Source organism: Aythya ferina (genome assembly GCF_964211825.1).
Source record: "Aythya ferina genome assembly, chromosome: 22".
NCBI lineage: Eukaryota > Metazoa > Chordata > Aves > Anseriformes > Anatidae > Aythya > Aythya ferina.
In genome coordinates, this window is record NC_140320.1 from 1,610,808 (window position 1) to 1,627,797 (window position 16,990).

The 16,990-nt window shown below is 42.6% G+C and overlaps 1 long non-coding RNA gene across 1 annotated transcript; it reads left to right on the forward strand.

Annotated features, from left to right (window-relative positions):
- Positions 1 to 1,693: 1,693 nt before the first annotated feature.
- On the forward strand, positions 1,694 to 16,688 carry LOC311422692. Its single transcript, XR_014685486.1, has 3 exons — positions 1,694 to 2,042; positions 5,845 to 5,962; positions 15,472 to 16,688. It is a non-coding gene; the product is annotated as an uncharacterized lncRNA (long non-coding RNA).
- The last annotated feature ends 302 nt before the right edge of the window (positions 16,689 to 16,990 follow it).

The window sequence follows — 16,990 nt, forward strand, 5'->3', positions numbered from 1 at the left end:
TAGAGATGTGGCTCTGAAGGAAGTTCTGAGCTTGCAGATTTCTGGAAAGGCTTTTTCTGGTTAGCAACTGAGGGAACAAACATTCATTCAGGTAGCAGATCATATTGTTATGTCCACTTGACTGATGCAGGACTCCGCAGAGTCCCTTTCTTCCCATGCTGTAGCCTGTTTAAGTTGTAAATCATTTGGGACAGGAAATCTGTCCTTCTCTTCTTACACAGCTCAAAATAGAAAGGGATTTCAGTCCTGCGTGGAGCATATTGATATCACAGTTATAAATACAATGCTAGTGACAGAACTCTCTGGTAAAATGGCTTTGTGCCCAACCACATTAAGGCCTTTAATTTAAGCAAAAGAAGTAATGAAGTAGACCTGAAGTCTGCAGATAGAGATAGTTTCTAGGTCCTGCTTATTAACATTCAGCTTCACCTCCCTTGTGTTGCCAATCTCGGGCCACTTTTGTGGCTATTATTGCAAGAACGTACATGGAAATGCTGTTTTAGGGACCTGTTCTAAGCCATTTCCCAGCTGGAGACAAGCAGGGGCAGCCCACACTTGCCCCCCGGATACATCACCCACTGCAGCTCCAGAACAGATGTATTAGCCACTTCCTGATATTTAACCTGACCTTTCCCATCCTTCATCTCTTGCATAAATACTCCTACTGATATTTTTTTCCGGGGCCAATGGGTACAGTAAAATATCCTGCCACTTGCAAATCCTGCAGTCTGGAGGCAATTTGACCTAGCTGTAATGGCATGAGCTTGTCTCAGGAATTCTGCTAACGTTACGTGATGGTAAATGGGTTGCTTACCTTCCCTTAGCATCTGTCTAGACAAGAAACTTTCCCAGATAGTGGCTGCCTTCTGCACAGCTCCCATAAAAATAGCAAAGATGCTAAATAAAGTCCCCAAGCCAAATTCCTTGTGGCATAGTTCTGCTGGAATCACGAGAGGCAGGATCACAGTTCAGCATCCTTTGCTAAATAAGGCAGAAAGGTGCAGCGGAGTTTTGAGCTGGACTAAATCTTGAAAGTCCGACTGTAAATTGGAAATACAGATTATATGCCAGGCTTTTTTTTTTTTTTTTTTTCTTAACAAATGTACTACTGGTAACTTGAAAGTACCATTGAGAATCTTGCCTGTTGCAAGCACGGCACTGGTGAGAATAACAAAGAAATTACATTTCTGTGCCTGGGATTGTTACTCAAAATTTTAGAAGAGACTATCTTCTCGCTAGAATGCACCATTTTTGCTTTTTTATTTTTTTGTAATGAAATTATTTCTTCAGGAAAGAGAAGGGAATTGCTTTTTTCCTAAGTGGACATTTTCATGAAAAAATAATTTCCAAGTTTTCATTATGTTTTTGAACAAGGACTCAAAAGTGAAACATTTGTTTCCTCCCCTGGCATCCTGCAAAAGGGAAAAAATAGGAGAATACATTAAAGCTTGCTTACTTTGAGGCACCAGGAATTAGACTGGTGTTTTAATAGCTCCTCAAAAAAAAAAAAAAAAAAAAAAAAAAAAACAAAACCAATTAATTATTTTTCGTGGATTTCAGCTGTAACTCCCCAGCAACACAGACTGACCAGGAAGAGGCAAGAAGGAGCAATGGGGCTTTGCTGACAGGCAGACCTTGTTACCCCTCCCAAGCACTCAGGGGGACTCTATTAAGTTGCTGATTGCTGCTGAGGGAGTAGGGTTTGGAGAGGAAGGTGTAGGGTTTGTTGTTATTTTGTTTATTTTCTTTCTCTCTCTCTCTCTCTCTTTTTTTTTTTTTTTTCCTTTTCTTTTCCTGTGATGAACAATATGGGTGGGATTTGGTTTTGCTCAGGGAGAAAAAAATTAAAAAAAAAGTAGCTTTAGTTTTGCTGGAGCTCTGTGGCAGTGAAATGTGCAATTGCACATGGTATGCTCCTGCTCCTTGACCTCTCTGCTGCTCAGTTTGCTGCTTTGAGCTTTCTGTGCACTCATGAAGTGTGTTCAGTGCCTTCTGCCTTGCTTCCTCAAGGAAAAGAGCAACAGTCATGGAGGAGAAGGGAGGTAAGGAAAACCAGACATAAATTGCTTGTTGCCCTTGTAGTGTTGTGCAGGAAGACAGCTTTTTCCCGATGTCTCAAGCCTTTGAGGCATGGTTATTTGGTCCTCAGTGTACTGAGCGATGGTGCCCTTCTCGGGGCAGGATTTTTCCATGCCCTCTTCTGTGGGACAGGTAACCATCAGGTCACAAACCTGTTGTGGTTGCTTAAAATCGCTTGCTGTGTTTTAGAATCTAGTTGTGCTACCTGTTGTTTGGGCGATTGATGTTTGCATTAGCATCAGCCAGTGATCAAACACACACTGCATCTCTGCTAATACATGTAGCTGCTTTGCCAAGTGGTACCAGTTCTTTACACTAACAGAGGTAGTGCATGGGAGTCTGGACATTATGCTGCTCCACATGCCTGGCTCTTGCTAACAGTACCGACTTGCTTGCCCCAAAGCCCCTTTCACTCCTGCCTCTCCTTTGGTAGGCTGTACGTTCTTCAAAGCGTGCCTCGGCCACAGCACGCAGCAGTCCCACAACCCACATCAAGTGTAGCACATCGTATGGTTCTGTGTTTCAAAATATTTCACGTGGCTGATGTCACTCTCCCCTTTTGTAAAGATGGCGAAACTGAAGCACAGAGCAGAAAAATAGTTTAATGGTCTTAATGTAAGATCTCAAAACAATTCTGTATGGAAACTTATAGTGTAATATCCCTGCTCTGCATCCTGTGCCCACTCTAATAATAACCTCACTGACCTCCTCCTCAACTCCTGACCAGGACTGTACCTTTCACAGTCCCTGTCTGTACCTTTCACAGGCCCTGTCTCTGCAGTATATTTCCTGTGTCCATCTGTCCCATTGTCCTTCTCTAGATGCTCAGAAGCACTCATCTTTTTCTTCTCAAATTCAGTATGAAGCTCTCTTTCATGCTGCTGAAATCCCTGACACAGGACAATTTCCATCCCGCTGAGATAATTAACCTTTCTGCTTTTCCAGTATTTGTAGTTAGTAGGTAGGGTTGTTCTTTTTTTTTTTTTTTTTTTTTTTTTTTTTAATTAAGGCTCTGATTGTCACCTGACTGTCCTGGTCCACAGGTACCCCTTTCATTGCAGCCTCAGCAGGGGTCTAATGATAGTTTCAGACATCAGCACAACAGTGATGCTGAATGCTCCTGGTTAGTAACCTCACATTAGTAACACACAGTTCATGATGGCCTAGAGGAGAGCAGGGAATGAAGAGGTTGCCCACTCACCTTTGTTCCAGCCAAAGGGCCTGGGGGGCTCGTAGGTGCTGCCGTAGTCGGATGCTTCTTCAGCTTAGCTGTAAGGGGAGCTCAGGATTTAGGAGGATTGACCCATGCTCTGCCCCTGGCTGGTCACTTACACAGTATCACAAAGTGATTTCTAAGTAGGTCAAACACCCACTTCTTGAGAATGTCATAAATATATCTGTGCCAGAAAGAGGAAGAGCCGCTTTACTGGGTTGATATATGCTTTCTTTTTACGATTCAGTGGGATAAGTGCCTTTTCTTCTGTCCCCAGCGTGTGGTCCTTCCTGTGTGTTCAGGAAGCACCAACCACCTCTTCTGAAAACAGCAACGCTCAAAATCACCAAGAACAGGCAATCTAACCTGCCCTTTTCAGTCCCTTGATCTTTAGCAAGGAGTTAATAGTGGAGTCAGCTCTGCCGTGAGGTTTGATTTTATGAAATTATTTCAGGTTGATCACAGCGCATTATGAAGGGTTCCTAGTCATTAATAGGAACTGAGTTACTACTGTATGAAGATTAATTTGCTGCATCAGCCATCTATTGGGTGAATAAGCCATGTGAAGATGCAGGCAGTCCAGCCATTAGCATGTTTATCAGGACAAATAGCATGCTGGAAGAACGCCTGCACAGAGCAGCGGCTTCTATTTCTTTCCAGATGGTACCAGCAGGATCTAAGAATACAAAGTGTTTGGCCAGGAGCTAGACCAAGCAACAGGGTCTCTAAACCCATGTCTTGGGATTGCTCAACATGATGTGGGTTTCTGCTGTGTAAATACATGATTTTACAAGGCTGAGCTGCTGGGTGGTGCTGTGAGGCACTGAGCTCCTCTTGTCCTATGCTCAGTCCTGCCTCTGCCTTGCCTCTGGCTCCTTACCTATTTTTAGTTTTCAATTTTCTCATTGCTGTCCAAGTTTCTACCTCTAAACTTATATTTCCCTTTCCAGAGGGAGATGGATATGTCTCTCTTCCAGTTTCCTTTGCTTGTCCTGCCTACCTTCACCCTAGTCTGACTGTCTCTGTGGGGAGCATACTCCATGCTCCCATTTCCTTCTCCTTGACTCTTTGCTCAGTTATTTCACATTTTCTCCTTCCCTCTACACATTCTGCAGGTTCCCATCAGGTCTCATTATTCCTGGGCCCACCCCCAGTGCTTCTCCTGCCTTCCCTTTGGTGCATCTCTTTGCCTTTGTCTGGACAGATCTATGCTGAGGGGCCCAGCCAGGAGACCGCAGACATGGGGATGCTCTGGTGTCTTCTCAAGGATTTTGTTCTGATGGAGACGGGTGTGCTCACACTGCTGTTCTGAAGGGGAAGAAACTGATGCTATTTTGGAAGCTAATGAAAGCTTAAAGACAAATCCTACTTCAGGATGCACTGCTTTGTATGGGCACGGCAGACAAGCTGGCGTGTCTGGGTGCAGATCAGAAGCCAGTGGACATTGCTTCAGTGCCCAACAGCCATGATCGATCTCTGGCTGATGGTCAAGGCTTTGTTAGGGAACCCTGTTGTACTTTTTGGGTGAGTTAGGCAATATTTTCTGTGCATCACCACAGTTAAGGTTTTATGGAAGCCTCGTTCTGTTTAATGTAGCTGTAGTTGAGTTATAAATTAATAATCCCTGCTGCTGGGACTGCTGTGTAGCAAGATGGCTTTCTTGAATGTATGTGTAAATAATTCATGCTATTAAATTAGTTGCGTTCCCTGTCCACAGCTCGTTTACCTGCTGTGACTACAAATATTCCTCTATACAGTTGGAGTAGGTGTCAGAATATGCCAAGCATGAGAGTTTCATGCCTGTCAGAAAGAGCCTTTACCCCTTGTTAAATGGATTGGGAAACTCTTTTGACGGAGTGCACCAGAAAAGTCTGGCTTGTTAAACGTGACGCTCTTTACAGAAATATACCTGCTTAGACAAATTTTTCATCTGTAATTTTTAGATCATAGGAAGATTCAAGTTTCATGAGATGGGTTTTCCTTGTAAACTGCAGTTTTGTGTTTTTTTTTTTTGTTTTTTTTTGTTTTTTTTTTTTTTTTTTCAAGCCCTCAAGCTCTCTTTTTAAGAGCTGTACTGGAATGATTTCACTAGTCTGTGCCTCAGTTTCCCTTCTTGTAAAATCTTTTTCTGCTTCACATGCAAATTCTGTAGGTTTTCCAGCTTACCATTTTTATTAAAATTCCCCCTATGTTTCTTTGGGAAGCAGCTACCACAGAAATAGAAAATAGTTCTCTTCAGTCTCAGGTTTGAGTCAGCTGCACAGGCATCAGCCATTCTGTGCTGCAGCAGAGCATGCTTATAACACAAATCCTACACAGATAAAATAACGGGTACAAAGAAAAGTAAAGGGAGAAAAATAACCTTCAGCCCAAAAGCTGTTGTTTGAAGTTTTACTGCATAGCCTCTAAAGTGTTTGCATCTTTTTGGCACTACCTGATGTTCCTAAGAACTTTGATGCTGTATTGCTTCTGTGTTAGCAAATGGTCTTAGACTACACTAGCATTGCCTTTGTTGGTTGAATGTTGTCAATTCTTATTTGTTTTTTCCTCAGAATTGCTGCTCTTGTCTATATGTGATGATCCAGAGCAAGACTTGAGGGAATCTGGGGAAGACTGTATTGCAGTATCTTCCATCTTCTCCTGACATACCAGAAACTTGATCATCTGACTGTAAGTAAGATAAATATGCTTTTATATGGCATACATAGCCTGTAAATTTGTTTTATTGCCAGGTTACCATCATATAGGATCTGGAAGCAATTGAAGAATTTTATTTTAACTGTATTTTATAAGTATTGATGAGATCTCTGAAACCAGTTTTTCTGTAGAAAATACCCACATTTATGTTGGACACAAATACATGTGAAGAAGGTGATATTACTTAAACTCCTGCTGAAGCCTGTTTAGAAGACATTTGAAGCCAGGACACCTCTGTGTATAAATAACAAGTACTATTAGTCTGGGACCAATTATTCACTGGGAAAGCTTCTGAAGAAACATATCAGCATATTGGAAATCACTAATGGGAGATGTAAAGGTTTTTGCTGTAATGTTTAATGGGACTCTAGATAAATGTTTGCAGTGGTAGGAAAACAAGAAAGAAGTAATCATATAGTTGCCTGAGCTGAAGAAATGAGAAGTGCTCTGAAAGAACTTAGAGCTCTTAAGCTTTGTTTTTAGGGAAGTTTGATGGCTGATTTTTTTTTTTTTTTTTTCTAAAGAGAGGTTTCTGTTAGTCTTAAGAAAAAAAAAATCCTAAATATTGAAGGAACTGATTATGTTGTGGTTCTAAATTAGGCACCTTTCTAGCCCCAGTTTTCCTAGCAATTAATCTGTTTGTTCTGGTTGAGCTTTATTCCGGGATTTGCAATTGGTGTCTAGGAAATGCCCATTCTGCCTAAAAATGTTACTGGAAACAGAGAGGAGTGGCCACTCCAGATTGCAGGGGCTGCGTTGGTAAAACATGTTTTGTCCCAGTCGGTCAATTGGATGCAGAGACAGAAGGAGGCAAATGGACAGAGCGGTTGCTCACAAGCAAGAAAATGGCTTTTAATTTCTCCTTTTAAAGGTGTTGCAAACAAGCTCGGGAATGGTTTGTTCAGACCCCACAGACAGACACAAGGAATTTCTCAAATATCCAGTCCCTCCCTCCTTGCTCTGAATGGCAGATTGTTGTGTTGCTTTGGTTTCGGTGCTGCATTTTAGGGGACTTCCTCTAGCTGTATTTCTAGCAGTTGTGTAATGCTGTTTCCACAAAACATGCAGTATAATGAAACATGAAATATTATCTTTTCCCCTAACCTATTTAAATGACTTGATTAACATTGAATTTTACTGAGCATGTCAGGATTGGAGATGCACCGTAAGAGAGAAATATAATTTAATAGGGAGGAATACACCGCTCTGGAGTAGTCCAGCTAAGCTGTTAAGCTGTGGTTTAAAACAGACGAATGGATGCACTGGAAAAAGAAGTTATCGCACCCTTCTCTGTCACCCACCTTGCCCCCCAAAATAGGAAAATAGAAAATTCTTCTCACAACTTGAAATGTTATGTCAGTATTCAAATGTCATAGCCAGTGTGCATCTTTTGCATAGATTAAAAGGAATAATAAAGTTAAAGGTGATGGTAACAGATGGATGATACTGTGGGGCAGTGTGGAAGGGGAGCGTCAGTTGAGATTAAGATGCACGTAACCCTAAAACATATTTTGATCAAATGTATGAATGTGTCGTGGTATCCTCTGGGCTGTGGGAGTTCCCAGACTGTTTGACTTGAAATGGAAGCAATTTAATCTTTAAAAATAATAATGAAAGAGCAAACTGTAAATGAGACCTTCTGGCAGACTGGCGGGGCTGCAGTCCCAGAGGTAGACACACATGCTAAGATGACAAATGAGGTCATTAAAGTAAATAGTGTAAATTGAGTTTTGGCAGTGGGTAGGAATCCTTATTATGATGGAGGGCATTAATATGAAAAAAAAGGGGGGGGTGGGGGTGGAAGAATTCGCTGGTGACAAGCTTATCTGGGGCAGAGAAGCAGTGTAATTTTGTAGCAGTTCCAGCTATCTACTTTATTGCACAGTGAGCCCATTTAATTTAGCAGGGACTTCAGCAGGGCTTGTTTTAGAAATGTATTAAAGATTATAAAGTGTCACCTCACTAAATAGCATCTGGGATGCTACTTAGCTTAGTCTGAGATGTTCCTTACTCCTTTAGTTTTTTCTGTGACTTTGTGGCAAAGCATTGCTTTGCATACATATTTTTTTTCCCAAAAAAGTTTTTTATGTATGTTTCAAACCTGATCTCTTGATGTCATTCTTTTGCTATGGGAAGTAAAAACACTGTTAAAGGCTGTGCTAGTCATGGAGTGACCATGTAGGGACCTCTGGATCCGTACATTTAGTTTTCTGACGTGCTCTGTTGGGTGCTGGTGACAGACAGTGACATCTTGCTCAGCACAAGAGCTTCTAACAGGTAGCTGTCATGGGTGCTTAAGGTCATCATGACTTTTAAAAGTTACTGGACTTTTCTTACACCTATAATGAGAATTACTGAGTAATTTATAATCCTCTGTAGACAATAGTTTCTCCCCTTTCCTTTCCTCCCCTTTCCTTTCCTCCCCATCAATTGATACTGGAATAAAGCATTATTCTGGTAAGATCAGATGTAGCTCACAGGTTAGGGCATTGCCTGGGGAATCTTGAGCCCTGAGTAGTAGTATTTCCCTGTGCTACCAGCCTTTTCGTGGCCTTGGGAACATCTGTGTCCCAGTTTCCCCACCTGTATAATGGAACTAGTAGTACTTCATTTTGTAAGGTGCCTTTACATAAATGTTACTAATTATGTGGAAGTTCATTTTATGTGGAAGTTCCTTTTAATACACTAGTTCTATATTTCCAGTTTTCTGAAGTTCCGTTTCTGTGCTCATCCTAATGCAAGAATAAATTATTTGTGAAATGCAATTGGGACTTGTGCAATACAAATTTCAGTGTCATGCTATCTATCTCAAAGCCTGTATGCTTAGAGAAAGGCTTTTCTACATACTCGTAAAACATCCAGCATAGATAAGAGCCTTTTGGGGCTGGGTTAGCTATGAACATACTTGTAAGTGATGATGTATCCACCCTGATAGTAAGCAAAGGCACAAAGCATTAATGACTCAGCCAAGGGCAAGCAGCAGGTAGTGAGAGAGGCATGCAAGAAAGGCCAGAGCTGTGCCGTGACTGCTGGTTAGCAAACACACAGCCTGGGGGCTGTTGTGCCCTAACACTGAGCCAAGTGTGAGTGCTGCTGGTGACCAACTGGCAAGCAGATTCCCTTATGGTTAGCATTGTAAGGCAAGGCCAGAACTGAAGGAACAAATCCCACAGTGTTAATCTGGATAGTAATGAGGATGGAAGCTAATAGTGTTAACTAATAATACAGGATGGGATTAATAGAGATGGCTGTTGTGCATTGAAAATACTTTTTCTACTGGGCTTGCAAAGGAAGATGTTCCTTTAAAGCCATATTTACATGTATCTCTTACCTCTCCAAAAGCAGCCACTTTTATTATATTTTACAACATGCCTTTAAAAAAAAAAAAAAAAAAAGGCAGAACTTTACTTCCTTTGCCCAGGAAATGCAGATGCCTTTTGAACCCACCATCGCATGATAATACTGATTTGCATGGAGTGTTAGAAGGAATAAGCACCAAAGCTGCTTGATGCTGAGAATGGCACTGCTGATGTGGGAAGGAGGGAAGTTGAAGGCTTAAGGACAGTTCAAGGCATTTGCATTAACAAGCACTAGTGGTTTTGGATTTGGTAATCCCCCAAAATGCATTTCACACTAGCATCTCTCATGAGTGCAGGGGGATGAAGTAATACTTCTAGAGGTTTTTGTTGCATACAATTTGAAGAAATTCTGTAGGAGAGGTGGGGGATGAGCAGGGAAATTGGATGTGAAGGAGCTCAAGTAGCACTTAAATCATGAGAGTCCAGGCAGTCAGGAGCAAGCTGTACCAGGTAGCAATATGTGGTCTCTAAAATCAGTATTCACTTAAGGACTGGCAGCACGGCCACACTGGTCTGTCTGCTGGTGCTTGTAGGACACACATCCAGAGGCTTTTTACATTGCATATGCAGTGTGGAAAGCTTTGCAACACCATTATCACAGAGAGTATGGGGCAGGCTGTGGTCTGGCTTTCATGTCTCTTGTCACAGAGCTCATTGCTGTTAAAATGTCACACAGAGCAAGGTGCTTGTCCCCTGCCAGCCTGGGTTTCTTGCCTTTATCAGATCAGGGTGGGACTGCTGCACAGTGTTAACCCCTTGTGCAGCTGATGGTTGATGCAAAGCACAGAAAGCTGCAAAATTGTTTTGTTCCTTGTACAAGCAAAAAGCCCTCGGAACAATAAATGCTTGCAGCAGGTGCAGAGCTCTAGTTTTCCCCCCTTTTTACCCACTGCAGGCCCAGCACGGATGCTTGCAGGGCAACAGGAGGATGCTAAGAGCCTGCTTGGGATTTTTCCTTTTTTTTTTTTTTTTTTTTTTTTTTTTCAACGTCAGGAGAGACCTGCCCACTGGCCTTGTGTTGGGCTGCGTGTGCTCCCGTGCCAGTGTGGTGCTGAGGGTCTCAGAGGGCAGGGCGTAATGCTTCCTGACTTCTAGTATCAGCAGCTCTGTCAGTCCTGGTTGGTTTCCCTGGTTACTCCTTGCAACCCTTCACTGGTGTGTGCTTAGCCAGTGTGCACATGCAAGCACAAGCTTGCTCCATGTGTGCACACAGATGTGGAGCAGCCTCAGTGAGGCAGCCGTCAGGTCTGCCTCCTCCCCATACACACTTCTTTCCATAAACCCTCCAGTATCAGGCACCAGCAGCCTGTTTCAGCAAAACTCCAGTTGAACACCAACCGTAGCCTCTGAAGTTTGACAGATAATTTTATGTAGTTCTTCCTTTTTAATTACTGCAGAGGGAATGTCTGCTTTGCTTTGCTGGGAGTGGCTACATACAACCTGAACTAAAATCAGAGGGCAGTAAATGCTCTGGAAAATGGGAAAAATACTGACTTTGGGAGACTTGGCTGGCCTCCTGTTTCACTTGTGGCAAAAATCCCCACACAAAGTGTGGGAGGCCCTCATGCTGGGGGAAGATGTTATTGCATGATTACATGAGATTTGTGTGGCTTTGTAGCAAAAGTGTGATGGGTGGGTGTTTTTGGTGATCATAGCTTTGTCTGTCATGATGAGAAGTGGGAAACTGAGCTGAAATTGAAGATCAGCCCCCAGCTGTGAGCATCTGAAGCTGTCTCCACACTCTGTGGGTTCATGAGGAATTCAAAGTCTGTCTTCATGCCATTGTTATTAGCTAGAGACAACTCAGTGCTGGGAAAATGTTTCTAGAATATTGATAAAATAGCTATATTTTCTTTTGCTAAGAAATGTTCAAAACCTTTTATACTGGAGAAAAACAGTCATTGGAAGAAAAAAATGTTTGACTCTTCTGTAAGTGGACCTTGAGCCACCTCCCCCCCCTGCAGAAGCCTGCGGTTGTGTTCAGTCAGTAGTAGACCAAAAAAGTGTTTCCAGCGACACGAATCCCCAAACAGCAAATGTCGCTTGAATAATAGATTGATTTGCTTATGAGTGCTTTTCCCTAAGTACTATACATCAATAACTAATTATTTGCAGGAATAATTTTGCAGATTTCCCATCCTAAATAAATTAAAGAAAATTGCAAGGTGCTCCAACCCATTTATGAATAGAAAGAGGTAAAACTAATTATTCTCTTAGCTCAGATACTAATAGGCACATTACTTTTTTTTTTTTTTTCTCCTCCCTGCTTGTACTTGATAGAATAGCTGTTCTTAACGCATGGCCTTGCTTATGCTGGGGGGGGGGGGGGAGGGGCTGGGGTGGAGGATCATTTAACTAAATTGGTCCAGAAGTTGAACTAGTTCATTAACTGTAAGTTTGTGGTGTAGTTTCAAACTTAATCACTGTTTATAAACCAATTGCATCTGTAATAAGGATTTGTACATGATGAATGACAGTAACTTCTAAACAAGCCGTTCTGTGAGTAGAAGAGCAGTGAAGCCTGGTTTCTTGTGGTTTTCTGCTTCAAGGCATTTTCTCCAAAGCCTAATGAAACTTGCCTCCTGTAAAAGCCTATCATGCCACAAGGATGCTACTAGGGATTCTTTCCTTATGCCCAGCTGCTATTTTCACGAAACTGATCAGAACCTAATTATCTTCATGGCTTCTGCCCTCCAAAATCATGCCCTCCAACTAACTTTTAGATCTGGCTTTCTCACTAAATGTATCCTTTTTTTTCCACTCTGTTCTTTCTGTTTTTTTTTTTTTTTTTTTTTTTTTTTTGTTTTGTTTTGTTTTGTTTTTTTTTTTTTCCCTAACAGTGCATGTGCATAGTGGAATACATCAAAACTTAAAACTTGTTAGCTTCTAAGGAGTTACTTTCCAGGAGGTGTGTGTTGCCTTTTAGAGGAAAGGACAACATCTGTCTTGGATATTTATGTGTTTGTATTCGGTGACAAGACAAATACAAGTTTTCTCAGAGGGGCATAACAAGTAATACATTTGGATCAGTTTCTGTCTCTGCAGCTAAGTCGCTGCTTATCTTATCTTGATAAAATCCTCTCCATAACGTTTCTTTCCAGCTCGATGAATTGCTTCCTAATATGTTCAATATTTGCTATTGTTGCTGCAATAGCCTGGTACTGAAAACAGACCTGGTGAAACAACCTTCAGTGTGAAACAACATGGATGTTTTGCCTATGCGAGGGGAAAGTTTGGTGGCTTTGCATATCAAAAAACACCCTCTGCTTGAGAGGTTCCCTCTGATCAGTCATAGTGCTGGAGGGGATCTGTATCCAGCCGCGAGCTGCTGCTGCCTGTCCAGTCATGCATGAAATCTTCCCTTCTACCTGCTCGTGCCCCTTTGCTCTCCCATTCATCGTTTCACCAGCACAGCAGTGTCTGTTCAGCTCTTTCATTTTTCAAATGTCAGCCCGTAACTCCATCCAGGTTTGCTCCTGCGATGCTGATAACACAATTCCTATGGCTTAGTCTCTCATCAAGCACTTTCTCTCCAGGGTATTCCGTTTTGCTCGTTGTCAGCAGCTTTCTCTGGAGAAGCTAAATCCATCCTTCCCTCCCCATTTTCTCCTGTCCTTCTGTTAAATAATCTGTCTGCACAGCTCAGCCAAAAATGTCTCTTGTAGAAAACTGGGCTGAAATCCCAAGTGTTGCCTGGTCACTAACCTGGAGTAGCAAATCCAGGGCAATTGTTTTTGCCAGCTCGGCTCTGCCATAGCTCCAGTTCACCTCAAAGGACTGAGGCAGATCATTGACAATTCATCACAGGAGGAGCTAAAATCATTCCCCACTCTCCTGATCCTGCTGCTTGGTGAGGTTGGGTCTGTGTTGGCTGTCTTCAAGTCACCTGGCTGAGCTGTTCCTCCAGCTTTCCTTCAAGCTTCTTTAAATGGGGACACTTGGATAAAAATTAGTCCAAGTAAGCCAGCAGCATGAATTTTAAGTGGATTCCTTAAACTACATTGGCCAGTAGCATGTCTGCTCTTCTTCAGATTTAAAATAGCTTTGAAGTGAATGACCAAATTAGGCTAAATTCAGTGAAGCCTGCTTTTGATTCTGGGTGAAAGTGCCCACACATGGGTTTAGTCCAGTTTCCCTGTGCAAATCTTACTCAGGTTAGCTGCCTTGGTCCTCCACTTGCCAATAAATCCCCAGGGCAGGATATTCCAGGGAATATGCAAACTTTGTCCGTGCATCACTGCTGGTGGTGGGGCATTTACGCGGCCTTTGCACCAAGGCTTGTTCCCTGACCTTGCAGTTTGTGACAAGCTTGTGGCTGTGGCAGGACGAAAAGGAGTCCTGTTGAAGAACACCCTCCATCCCCTTGAGACCAAGCAGTGACCCTCAACTGTCCTCTCCTTTGCTGGTATCTTTGCCAAGTCCTCACAGGGGCTGGATAAGCACCAATGTCCTTGTCTAGAAAAGCTGGAGGAGGAAAGGAAATAAACCTCATTTGTGTAAGTATAGGGAAAACATGAGAACACTGCTAGTGTTAGTGTTGCTTTTGTATTAATAAGTCTCTAATAAGTTCCAATTTTTTTTTCTCCAGTCTAAAAATATCCCTCCAACTTGGCAGCCTCTTGTAGCTGTGATAATGAATGTGTAGCAGCATGTGCATGCCATAGCTCCTGCCCTTTCCTCCTTGGACTGGCTGCAGCTCTGCTCTTCTCTTAGGAGAGACCAGAGGGCACACAGCTGAGCTGTAGGAAAGCTAGTTCTGACTCCCACCTCCTGAAAGGCCACAGACTGGAAAACATCTCGATTTCAGTGGGACTAAGTATATTATGGAAATGCCACATCCCCGAGCCAGAGAGAGCAGTAGAAAACAAAACAAGAATGGCACAAAATTTAAAAACAAAAAGCTAATTTTAAAATGATCAAACTAATATATACTTGTATGTCTGTATTTATGTTTTCTTTACCCCCGGAAGTCTGTGGAACTCCCTGCTGAAAGGCAGTTATGGAGCTTGGAGCGAAGAAGGCACTCTGTGCACATTTGGGTTTATGAATTTGCCACACGATGGTTCTTTGGGGTCTTAGCTGTGAGAGGGCCTTGTTACTGGTGCTGTGTAAATGTGCCCTTGTGTTGTGAAAACTTTTAGTCTAGCCTGATAATAAACGCCAAACTGTAGCACAGGCTTAGCCATGGACCGGCTTCCTGGCAGGTGACACTGGGGAAGGCTGCAAGGCAGCAAGGCCAGTGCTTAAACAGTATTTTTTGGGGGTAGCTCTGAAAGGTATGAGGCCAGATTGGAGATAGAGCATGCCACTTTCCCAAAACCTCCTATCGGAGCTCTTTGCTGTGAACTTGAGCTGGTAGAAAGAAGAAATTTTTCTGAATTTCGATGTTAGTGCTGCTCATTTCATCACTGTACACATTTTGTGTTCTTTGTGGTGCTTGTTTTGGTGATGTTTGTACCCGTGCGGTGGGCTGATTGTGCCAGCATTGTTCTTCTCTATTAGCACCTGTGAAGGGATTTTAATTATTGATTGTATATGTGATGAGGAAATAACCCAATGTGCTGAAGGAAAGGAATCTGCTTGTTTTCTGTGACAAGGGAGGAAGAACTTTTTAGCTTGATAGGACCATCCCAACCAGAAATTACAAATCCCTTCTGAAGATTTTATTTCTGCATTCTTTCCTTTGTCTCAGATGAAAAGAAGTTCTCCAGATAATTTTCATGTTGTCATCATTCAGGCTTCTCTTTTTGGCATTCAGTTTAGTCTTAGACTTCCCTCTGCCTCTATGAGTAGCCAGAAATAGATGTGAAGAGCAAGGAAACTGGTGTCAAGCTGCAGACACTCTTGGCCCATGAGTTTAGCAAGTACGTGAAGGCTTCCTCAGTGGGTAGTGAAGGGATATCTCATTGATTGTGTCCAACAGGATGATCCTGCAGAGAGCCTAGGGAGAGAAGGGCTTGGAGGGAGAAATTAAACACTTAGCTTGTGTCATTTATTATTTAAATTATTTTCTGTATCACTTGGCGGGAAAATGCCTGCTGTGATGAGCCCTGTTATTTCTGCTTGGTTTTCTCCCTTTTCCTCTTTATTTTCTTCCTTGACTCTGCTGCTCTTCTTCTGCAGCAATTCTCAGCCCTCTGCAACGAGCCTCCATGTTGAGCTACGGAGACAGTGGTGTTATTCGTGGTGGTGTCCACATGCATTGAAAGGTGAATGAAAGCAGTGATCACAGCTCGACTGTTCTTTGTCTGCAGACTTTGGACACACGTTCCTACAGCTGACCTGCTGATTTCCCATTGCAATTGAACACACAGTTCTCAGCAAGCCCTAGCGATACACTGACAGCTGAATTTGGCCAAGCATATGCCCCTCCTGTTGACATACATTGCAAGTTTAATCTGTGTTTTCCCATCTTATGCAGCTGGAAGATTTATTGCTGCTAGAGGAGCCTCAGAAAAAGTGTCCTTTTCATGCAGTTTTACCTTGAAGTTTCAGTAGTGGAATAACACGTGCAATGCACAGTGCACTTATTTCTTCCTAACTCCGTTTTGGAAGGCTGTTCATAACTTGCAACGAGGCAGTGAGGCTCAGCAGAAAAAAGAAGAGCTACAGCAGTGCTCAGATGTGGCCAGAGCAGCTGAGGCAAAGGAAAGTGAAAAGGCTGCAGAAAGGCAGAGTCTGCCATTGCCTTGCACAGTCTCTTTCCTGTTCCTTTTCATGAGGACGGTGAGCTGGTTTGCACTGCTTGTATCCTGGGAAATGCTCATAATGGATTTCCTTTGGCAGAAAACATTTACCACTGACTTTGTCTCTGAAAGAACAGAGCAGAAAATGTAATTGAACCAGCAAATCATCAATAGCTTGGTCTACAGGGTAGAGCAGAAGACTTGAGAGGCAGGACTCGACTCCTGAGCTGTTTTCCAGCATGGTTGCTGACTGGGTGGTGGCGGGGGGACAAATGACTCTGGTTTGATGTTTGCTTGCTTGCTTGCTCACCCAAGCCTTGGTGCTCAGTAATTTGACTTCTTGCTACTTGTTTTAGGCCATACATGAAAGGTATGCACAGCAGCAGGCAGGTGGTTTCCAGGCATCTTGCAGAAGTTCATTTGCAAAAGGGAAGAGCGTTACCTCATCTGTTGATTATGGTTCAGAGAAAAAGCCTTAATGATTGTTTAAATGGAAAATGTTTTGTGTACACAGGAGACAATTCACAGCTGTCACGTGAAGCCTGTTGCTGAACAGCGAACAGGCTGCTGCATAGTCCTTGTCATTTTGAAGTGCTTGGCAGGTCTGTGCCATTATCTCTGTCTTACAGCTGGCAAAACTGGGGCGCAAGCAGGTAAAGGGATTGGCAGAAGTAACTCGGCAGCTGTTTTTACAATGCTTTTTCATTCTTTTTTTTTTTTTTTAATAAAACTTCTGTCACTCCAATAGAAAATGCCAGAAGAAACAAGACTGCCTACTACAAAGAAAGGCAACATTTCAATTTGGAGTGGAAAATTTGGCAGTTTGGATGGAGGCTCTTCTGTCCCATATCTCTGATTTCTTGCTTTCAGTTTTCCCTTTCCCTGTTCTTTAGAAGAAAACAAGACTTTTATACTGACAGTTTACTACAGAAAAGCCTAAGTTGGGAAATGTTCTA